At 48.2% G+C, this 10178-nt stretch overlaps 1 pseudogene across 1 annotated transcript; it reads left to right on the forward strand.

The window, feature by feature from the left end:
* Nucleotides 1-2117: 2117 nt before the first annotated feature.
* Nucleotides 2118-3572, forward strand: LOC117080765 (annotated as a pseudogene). Its single transcript, XR_004435948.1, has one exon. The product of XR_004435948.1 is annotated as an NADH dehydrogenase [ubiquinone] iron-sulfur protein 2, mitochondrial-like (transcript).
* The last annotated feature ends 6606 nt before the right edge of the window (nucleotides 3573-10178 follow it).

The raw sequence follows: 10178 nt of genomic DNA on the forward strand, positions 1-10178 counted from the left end.
ACTACACATGTTGTTTGCTATATAATTTAAGACACTAACTTTTTAAAAATTATTGTCAGTTTAAGCTTTGGGGCATAGAATGTATAAAGATACAATTTTATGACATCAACAACCACAAGAAAAAGAGATGGCGCTGTAAAAGAGCAGAGTTTTTATATGATACTGAAGTTGACTTGGTATAAATTCAAACCAAAGTGTTATAACTTTAGGATGTTGATACAGTTTGGCTGTGTCCCTACCCAAATACCATCTTGAATTGTAGTTCCTACAATCCCTATTTGTCATGGGAGGGACCTGGTGGAAAGTAACCACCCATGGGGATGGTTACCTCCAAGTTGCTGTTCTCATGATAGTGAGTGAGGTCTCACGAGATCTGACAGTTTTATAAGGGGCCTTTCCCCCTTTTGCTCAGCACTTCTCCTTGCTGCCGACATGTGAAGAAGGACATGTTTGCTTCCCCTTCCACCCATGACTGTACGTTTCCTGAGGCCTCCCAGCCATAGTGAAGTGTGAGTCAATTAAGCCTCTTTCCTTTATAAATTACCCAGTCTTGGGTATGTCTTTGTTAGCAGCGTGAGAACGAACTAATACAGATGTTAAATGTAATCATTTTCATGTAATGTAATCATTGTTAATGTTAATGTTAAATGTTAATTATGTTAAATGTTTAACATAATTTAATGTTAAATGTAATCATTGTAATCATAAACTAGCTATAGAATATACACAGAATAAAATGAGAAGAAATTCAAACATTTTACTATTAAAAAAAAATAACCAAACACACACAAAAAAGCTTGTAATGCAGGAAATGAGGTCTAGAAAAGCTATGAAGCATATAGAGGACAAATAGCAAAATAACAGCAGTACATCTCTCCTTATGCACTGAGAAGACATCACCCCTGGATATTCTTGCCACAAATGCACAACTTGAATCTACTCACAAGGAAACATCAGATAACCCACACAGAAGGACATTCTGCGAGTCAAGACCACAAAAAACAAAGGCACTAAAAGACATGACAACTAAATGCATCTTGTGATCTTGGATTGGCTGCTGGACTGGGGGAAAAGCATGTATCAAATTATAGTATTGTATTGCTGGTGAGTTTCCAGATTCTGATAACTACCAAAGTGATTATGTAAGAGAACAACCATTTTGGAAATATACACTGAAGTACTTGGGGGTGCAGAGGTGGGGTGTTTCTAACATAACCTCACATGATTCAAATCATCTTCATAATTATTGGATTCTGTATTTGTGGGTTCACCTCTAGCTAAATTTATTTGTAACAAAATCAATACTTGGGCCCTTCTGTGGGCATTTGAAAGCCAGTGCCTACAGAGTGGTGAAAAATTGGTGTCTCCGGAGACTAAAGTCACCTGCTGAGGTGAAGCAGTCAGCACTCATCTCCCTGTTTCAGCTCTCCGACACGTAAACAAGTGTCCTTTTCACGGTCTATTTAGTGTCACGTTTTTCACAGTTTTGTGCTTCTTGTTGGTGATTTCACCATTTAAAATGGCCCCCGTGCAGTGCTGAGGCTGTCTAGTGTTCCCACGATCAAGAAAGCTACATGTGTCTTTGGAAGAAAATATCCACATTAGATAAGCTTCATTCAGGCATGAGTTTTAGCACTCATTGACCCCCATGGCCACGTGGGGTCAATGTCAGTGGATCAACAATATGTATTAAATAAGGTGTATTTAGGCTGGGCACAGGGGTTCACACCTGTAATCCCAGCACTCTGGGAGGCTGAGGCAGGTAGATCACCTGAGATCGGGAGTTTAAGATCAGCCTGGCCAACATAGTGAATGAAACCTTGTCTCTACTAAAAATACAAAAATTAGCTGGTTTTTTTTTTTTTTTTTTTTTTTTTTTTAGCACGCACCTGTAATCCCAGCTACTCAGGAGGCTGAGGCAAGACAATCACTTGTCTTGTGTGATGGGGGTTGCAGTGATCAAGATGGTGCCACTGCACTCCAGCCTGGGCGACAGAGTGACTCTGTCTCAAAAAATAATAATGATAATAAAAATCACTTCTGTCCAGAACGGAACCCAAGATGGCTGCGCTCTTGCTGAGACACGTTGGTCATCATTGCCTCCGAGCCCACTTTAGCCCTCAGCTCTGTATCAGAAAAGGTGTTGGGCAGTGGCAGCCAGATGTGGAATGGGCACAGTAGTTTGGGGGAGCTGTTATGTACCCAAGAAAAGAAACAGCCCACTGGAAGCCTCCACCTTGGAATGATGTGAACCCTCCAAAGGACACAATGGTGAAGAACATGACCCTGAACTTTGGGCCCCAACACCCAGCAGCACATGGTGTCCTGCGACTAGTGATGGAATTGAATGGGGAGATGGTGCGGAAGTGTGATCCTCACATTGGGCTCCTGCACCAAGGCACTGGGAAGCTCATTGAATACAAGACCTATCTTCAGGCCCTTCCACACTTTGACCGGCTAGATTTTGTGTCCATGATGTGTAATGAATAGGCCTATTATCTAGCTGTGGAGAAGTTGCTAAACATCCGGCCTCCTCCCCGGGCACAGTGGATCTGAGTGCTGTTTGGAGAAATCACATGGCTGTTGAACCACATCATGGCTGTGACCACACATGCCCTGGATCTTGGGGCCATGATCCCTTTCTTCTGGCTGTTTGAAGAAAGGGAGAAGATGTTTGAGTTCTACGAGCGATTGTCTGGAGCCCGAATGCATGCTGCTTATATCCGGCCAGGAAGATTGCACCAGTACCTACCCCTTGGGCTTATGGATGACATTTATGAATTTTCTAAGAACTTCTCTCTTTGGCTTGATGAGTTGGAGGAGATGCTGACCAACAATAGCATCTGGCAAAATCGGACAATTGACATTGGGGTTGTAACAGCAGAAGGAGCACTTAACTATGGCTTTAGTGGAGTGATGCTTTGGGGCTCAGGCATCCAGTGGGACCTGCGGAAGACCCAGCCCTATAATGTTTACAACCAGGTTGACTTTGATGTTCCTGTTGGTTCTTGAGGGGACTGCTATGATAGGTGCCTGTGCCAGGTGGAGGAGATGCGCCAGTCCCTGAGAATTATCGCACAGTGTCTAAACAAGATGCCTCCTGGGGAGATCAAGGTTGATGATGCCAAAGTGTCTCCACCTAAGCGAGCAGAGATGAAGACTTCCATGGAGTCACTGATTCATCACTTTAAGTTGTATACTGAGGGCTACCAAGTCCCTCCAGGAGCCACATATACTGCCATTGAGGCTCCCAAGGGAGAGTTGGGGGTATACCCGGTATCTGATGGCAGCAGCCGCCCTTATCGGTGCAAGATCAAGGCTCCTGGTTTTGCCCATCTGGCTGGTTTGGACAAGATGTCTAAGGGACACATGGCAGATGTCGTTGCCATCATAGGTACCCAAGATATTGTATTTGGAGAAGTAGATCGGTGAGCAGGGGAGCAGCGTTTGATCCCCCGCCTATCAGCTTCTTCTGTGGAGCCTGTCCCTCACTGGAAATTGGCCTGTGTGTGTGTGTGTGTGTGTGTACATGTTCATGTACACTTGGCTGTCAGGCTTTCTGTGCATATACTAAAAAAGGAGAAATTACAATAAATTAGCCGCCTTGCAGCCCTTAGGCCTAAAATAATCATCATCATCATCATCATCATCATCATCAATAAATAAGGTGTCTTTAAACAAAAGCAAACTTTTTTTTAAAAAAAGGTCATGTATTGATCAGTTGATGAAAATGTTGTAGCCAGAGGCTCACAGGAACCTGACCCTGTCTTCCCCTAAAAGCAATGATCCAGTATTTGCAGCAACTCTGTAACTACTGTGAAGAGGGAGTGTGTAAATAGTTGGCAAATTTGAATAATGTGTATATAGGAGTTTCTCATACTAGTCGTTTTTTCTGTAAGTTTGGAATTATATAAAAATAAAACATTACCCCCAAAACAGGACTGTGTCACTCCTGGCATCTTGTTATACTTGGAATAAAATCCAAGGTCTTTAGCAAAAACTGAGAGGCTCCCACGTGTTCCAGCTTCTGCCTTTTCTCCAACTTGATTTCTTGCTCACCACGCTCCAGCACCTGCAGTCTCCTGGCACTCCCCAGGAGAACACACCAAACTCTTTCTCACCTCTGCATTTACTCGTCCTTCTGCTTGGGACACTTTGACTGAAGTCCTTGGCATGACTAGGTCTTCCTCACCTGTTAGGTCTCTGCTTCCATGTCATCTGTTTGGAGAGTTTGACATCAGCCACTCCATCTAAGGGAGGTGCCATTCACCGTCTCGGCAGCCAGCTTACTTCTCTCATCCTCCTTGTCACAGTCCCTAATTCTTTTGTTACTTTGTTTTTGTTTTCGTTTTTGTTTTTGAGACAGAGTCTTTTTTTTTTTTTTTTTTTTTTGAGACGGAGTCTCGCTCTGTCGCCCGGCTGGACTGCAGTGGCCGGATCTCAGCTCACTGCAAGCCCCGCCTCCCGGGTTTACGCCATTCTCCTGCCTCAGCCTCCTGAGTAGCTGGGACTACAGGCGCCCGCCACCTCGCCCGGCTAGCTTTTTTTTGTATATTTTAGTAGAGACGGGGTTTCACCGTGTTAGCCAGGATAGTCTCGAACTCCTGACCTCGTGATCCGCCCGTCTTGGCCTTCCAAAGTGCTGGGATTACAGGCTTGAGCCACCGCGCCCGGCCATTGAGACAGAGTCTTGCTCTGTTGCCCAGGCTGGAGTGCAATGGTGCGATCTCAGCTCACTGCAACCTCTGCCTCCCGGATTCAAGTGATTCTCCTGCCTCAGCCTCCCGAGTAGCTGGGATTACAGGTGTATACCACCATGCCCAGCTAATTTTTGTATTTTTAGTAGAGACGGGATTTCATCATGTTGGCCAGACTGGTCTTGAACTCCTGACCTCAAGTGATCCACCCACTTCAGCCTCCCAAAGTGCTGGGATTACAGGTGTGAGCCACTATGCTCGACCCCCAATTCTTTGGATTCTTTGTTTATTTGATTATTGTCCTTCACCCGCCTTGGGCCGTATGGTCCATGAGGACAGGGGTCTTGTCTCTTACCCACCGCTGTTTCCCCAGGGCCCAGCTCATCACAGGGGGCAAAGTTGAAATTGAGAACGAGACTCTCCCTGGGAGAGGGATTAGGTAAACTTGGATCCAATGACCACCCCGGGGCTTGGGAGCAGAGCTGTACCAGAAATAACCCCTGTGGAGGCTGAGGGCATGGTTGGTAGAGACAAAAAAGTGGTGAATCGGGCAGACCCCATGAAAGGCGTCTAGTCCAACCCGCTGTGCATTCAGCCCCTCCACAGGGATGCTGAGTGTTGATGGAGATGGTCTCGTGGTGGTGCAGATGGTTCCAGAAGCTCACAGTTCACCAGGCCCCTGACCCCCAACCCTTTGGGAAGGGCGTCTCCATTTTCCTAGGCTGCTCTCTGCTTCTCCATCGAGGCCTTCTCCACTCTCCTCAAGTTGTTCATCTCCTCCTCAGCCACCCTCACCCTCAGTGATAACCTCGCCTCCTTCCTCACAGAGAAACCAGATGCAATCAGAAAGCAAATTCCTCGTCCTCCTGCAGCCCACCCCCAGAAGTGTCCATGTTTACCCCACAAGTGACACCATCACCCCTTCTGCCTAATGCAGCTCTCCCTCTGAACACCCAATGCTGTCAGCCTCCTAGGCCTCCTGGGGACCCTGCTCCTCCCTGCACACTCTCCTTTATTTTCAGCCTCTTCGTCTCCACTGGGCCCATCTTGGTTGGAGTTCCCTCAAAAGCAGACCCTGAAACAAGGGTTTGGGGGCAAGCAGGTATTCCAGGAAGTGAGGAACTAGGCAGGGGAGGAGAAAGTTCCAGAAAGTGCTTTAACAAGTAGGTCTCGCCACTGGGGGTGAGTAGGGCTCTCTCCTGCCAGTGACCGCCTGAGGAACCACGTGGAACTCACCCAGGAGTCATCCACAGAGATGAAGTTGATGGGTTATCTGACCGCAGCCCGCAGCATCACCTCCTGAGCATAGCTGGGTTGTGCCTGCTCCCTTGTGGCCAGAGAAGGTCCCTGGGCAGGAAAGGGAGAGGCCATCCTGGGTGTGGAGAAGTAGATCCAAGCAGTAAAGGGGAGGACTGTGGCAAATGCTCTGCTGCACTAGTCGCATTTCCCCTTAGGAATGGGAGACCCATTTGCCAGCTGCTGTGACGCCATTGGCAGGCAGGCCCCTTCAGGGATGGCCTCAGCTGATGCGGGCTGCCCACCCCAGGACACACTCCCTTCCCAGGATGGCCTGCATCTAAGGAGAGATGGGCATGGAAGTGCAAGAGCTACCTCATCTTCCGAGCTCCCCGTGGGGGCTGGCATCCCAGGTCAGCTTCTCCCTCAGCCCAATCCTGCTTGCCTCCATTCCATTCTCTTCCAAAGGCGTTGATCCCAAGAGCAGCCTCTAACCAAATTCCTGCATGTTCTCTGCCTCAGAATCAGCCTCCTGGGAACCCAGCCTGAAACAATCACTCTTGAGAAATGCTGTACTGTCAACATTCATGATGGCAGAAAGAGCATGGATTGAAAAATTATGGATGTCAATGACTGAGTTGAGAAGGGTTCAGAAGAGTAGGGCTCTAAATGTAAAGAAGTTTAACAGTAGTTTTTCTGCTTTATTGCAGATATTGACAACACCCATCCACTTCCCTTCAGCCCCCACTACTCCATGCCCCCAAACCTTCCAGCTGTAAGCACCTGCACCTTAACTCGAGGGCACTCCCTGGCTGCACAAGCCTGCAATCCCAGGGAGCTTCCCTGATCCCATGACTGGCAGAAGTGGTGGATCAATACCCCAGCTCTCTTACCTCAGTTGGAGAACACTGAAGCACATCCTCACAGTTGCCTGGAGGGTCCCAGCAGAATTGAGCCATCGTTGCCTGCAGAAGTGACCAGATTATGAGTGCACCCTCCCTTACGGCTTCCCCCCCCTCCCCATCTCACCTGCTCCCCAACTGGTGTTTCCTGGGATCACTTCCCAAATAAAGGACTCATCCTCAAATCATATTCTCAGTATCTGCTTCTAGTAGGACCCAGCCTGAGACAGCTGGTATCAGATATGGGCCTAGGAAGTAGCCCCTCAAGAAGGGCTCATTTGCCAGCCAGAGGGTCACCGGGTGCCCACTGCTGAGCAGCGAGGTGGTGATCACCCTGGCCTGCTGTAGCGTCACAATGCTAAGATGCTCACGTGTTGAGGAGGTGCACAGGTGGGAAGGGTGCACAGGCCTGAGCTGCTCCTGCACCTGAGTGGCATGGAGGCAACAGTAGCCACCAGGATGGTGGAGAGGATGGCGGTAGTGAGTTGATGGCAAAGACTGAACCGCAGAATCAGCAGCCGACTCTTAACTCACAGAAGAATGCAATGGCCAGAAAACTCCCAGGATGGCATTTAAAAGGACCTCATCTGGCCGGGCTCGGTGGCTCACGCCTGTAATCCCAGCACTTTGGGAGACCAAGGTGGGCAGATCGCCTGAGGCTAGGAGTTCAAGACCAGCCTGGCCAATGTGGCAGAACCTCACCTCCACATTAACCCCACCTCCACAAAAACACATTACTGTATTTGTAAAAATACAATAATCACTTGAATGTGGGGGGGCAGAGTTTGCAGTGAGCTGAGGTCACACCACTGTACTCCAGCCTGGCCAACAGAGTGAGACTCCATCCCCCAAAAGAGTAAAATAAAAGGACCCCATCTTCTGCAACAAGAGGACAGAATATGCTAAAAATTGAGGTCCCAGATGGGATTCTAAGAGTGTCCTCCTGCAAAGGAGGTTGGAGTCACAGCCCTGGCAGCTGGTGCAGCACCATGGGAGTGACTCTCACATCTTAGTCACACAACAGAGGAGTCATCGCACTAGCTCCGCCACTAAGGCTGTGTGGCCCTGGGTAAGTCACTCTGAGCCTCAGTTTCCCCATCTGTAAACACAGATCACAATGTTCTGTATCAGAGCCTTGCCCAGTGCATGGTACATGGTGGAAACTCAGTGAGCTGGCTGCTTTTTTTTTGTTGTTGTTGTTTTTAACTGTGGGAAAATGCACATAATGTAAAATTTGTCATCTCAGTCTTTTTTTTTTTTTGAGATGGAGTGTCACTTTGTTGCCCAGGCTAGAGTGCAGTGGTGTGATCTCAGCTCACTGCAACCTCCGCCTGCCCCGGGTTCAAGCAATTCTCCCGCCTCAGCCTCCTGACTAGCTGAGACTACAGGCGCCCGCCACCATGCCCAGCTAATTTTTGTATTTTTAGTAGAGACAAGGGTTTCACCATGTTGGCCAGGCTGGTCTAGAACTCCTAACCTCAAGTGATCCACCCGTCTCTGCCTCCCAAAGTGCTAGGATTACAGGCGTGAGCCACCGTGCCTGACCTCAATCATTTTTAAGGGTACAGTTCAGTGGTATTAAGTACATTCACATAGCTGAGGTACAGTCATCATTATTTTATCCACAGAACTCTTTTCATCTTACAAAATTGAAACTCTGTCTCCATTAAACAACTCTCCATTTCCTTCTCCCCAGGCCATGGCACCCACCATTCTACTTTCTGTTTCTGTGAATACGACTACCCTACATACCTCATGTAAGGTGCAATCATACGGTTTCGTGCTCTGTGTCTGGTTCATTTCACTCAGCCAAATGTCCTCAGGATGCATCCATATTGTAGCACATGTTGGAATTTCCTTCCTTTTTAAGGCTGAATACTCTTCCATGCTTTTGGGTGTATCGTATTTTGTTTGTCCTCATCCACTGATGGGCACTTGGGTTGTGTGTACCTTTTGGCTACTGTGAAAAACAATACGAACATGGGTGTGTGGTGGTGTTATTTTTCTTTTTCTTTTATTTTTCTTTCTTTTTTTTTTTTTTTTTTTTTTTTGAGATAGTTCTGCTCTTGTTGCCCAGGCTGGAGTGCAGTGGCACCATCTCGGTTCACCACAACCTCCCCCTCCCGGGTTCAAGTGATTCTCCTGCCTCAGCCTCCCGAGTAGCTGGGATTCCAGGCATGCATCCCCATGTCCGGCTAATTTTTGTATTTTTAGTAGAGATGGGGTTTCACCATATTAGTCAGTCAGGCTGGTCACCAACTCCTGACCTCAGGTGATCCACCCGCCTTGGTCTCCCAAAGTGCTGGGATTACAAGCATGAGCCGCCTTACCTGGCCTGTTATTTTTATTAAGAAATTTGTTCGCAGAACGCAGGCCTGAACCAAGCCCTGGTCCCTCTCCTACCGAAGTACCTTTGCCTTTAAGTTATATTTTATCACTGGAAACTCTGTTCCCAGAAGGAATAAGAAGGAAACACAGGAGGCAGAAGGTGCAACAGGGGCCAGGGGCCAGGTCCCTCTGCCTCTCCTGCCCCCAGCAGCAACTGGTCCCCACAGAAAGGGCCCGGTTTCGAGAGTCAGAGGACCCCGATGGGGCGGCCACAATCACTGTGTTTTTCCAGCATGGCCCCACGTCCAGTGCTTCCCCTGCCTAACCCCCGGCAGCCTGTTTAGATTTGGAAATTTAAGTCTTGTCTTTCTCTTCTTTGCTGTAATTAATTGTTCTCACTACCAGGGAGGGTTTAAAAATTAAACTCTACTCTCTCCCCTTTCCCTTTCTGCTGTAGACTGAATGTTTGTGCCCTCCCCTCTCCAAATTCATGGTGAAGGCCCAGTGTTCTATTTGGGCTCCCAGTGGGTTGGATGAGGCCCCCCACACTGTGGGGACGAGCTTCTGCTTGACTCAGTCCACCCGATTCAAAGGCTAATCTCTTCTGGAGACGCCCTCACAGACATGCCCAGAAATCGTGTTTACACAGCGATCTGGGTGTCCCATGGCCCAGTCAAGTTGACACCCATTGACCATCACATGGAGAGAAAGCCTAAGTCCCTCAGTTCCCATGGCGAGTGAGCTTCTAGGTCTCCAGTGGCCCCTGCGTGGGAAGCCCTCTGCACTGAGAATGCAGGGCTGAGGCCCCCAGTCACCCTCTCTGCGTGGCCACCCAGAATGCCCTAGAGGAAAACCATCCAGATTTTTGGCTCAGGAAATGCCACCCCTTGGAATTTATCAGGGGACAAGCCAATACCCCAAAGTGTATCTGTGAGGCATAACGTAAGGGAGTGATTGTGAGACAGAGCAAAAGGCTGATTCCACATAAACCACACATCTCCTGGCCAGAGAAGAC

The sequence above is a fragment of the Trachypithecus francoisi genome, unplaced genomic scaffold (assembly GCF_009764315.1).
Source record: "Trachypithecus francoisi isolate TF-2019V2 unplaced genomic scaffold, Tfra_2.0 Lachesis_group8, whole genome shotgun sequence".
In the NCBI taxonomy this organism is placed as follows: Eukaryota; Metazoa; Chordata; class Mammalia; order Primates; family Cercopithecidae; genus Trachypithecus; species Trachypithecus francoisi.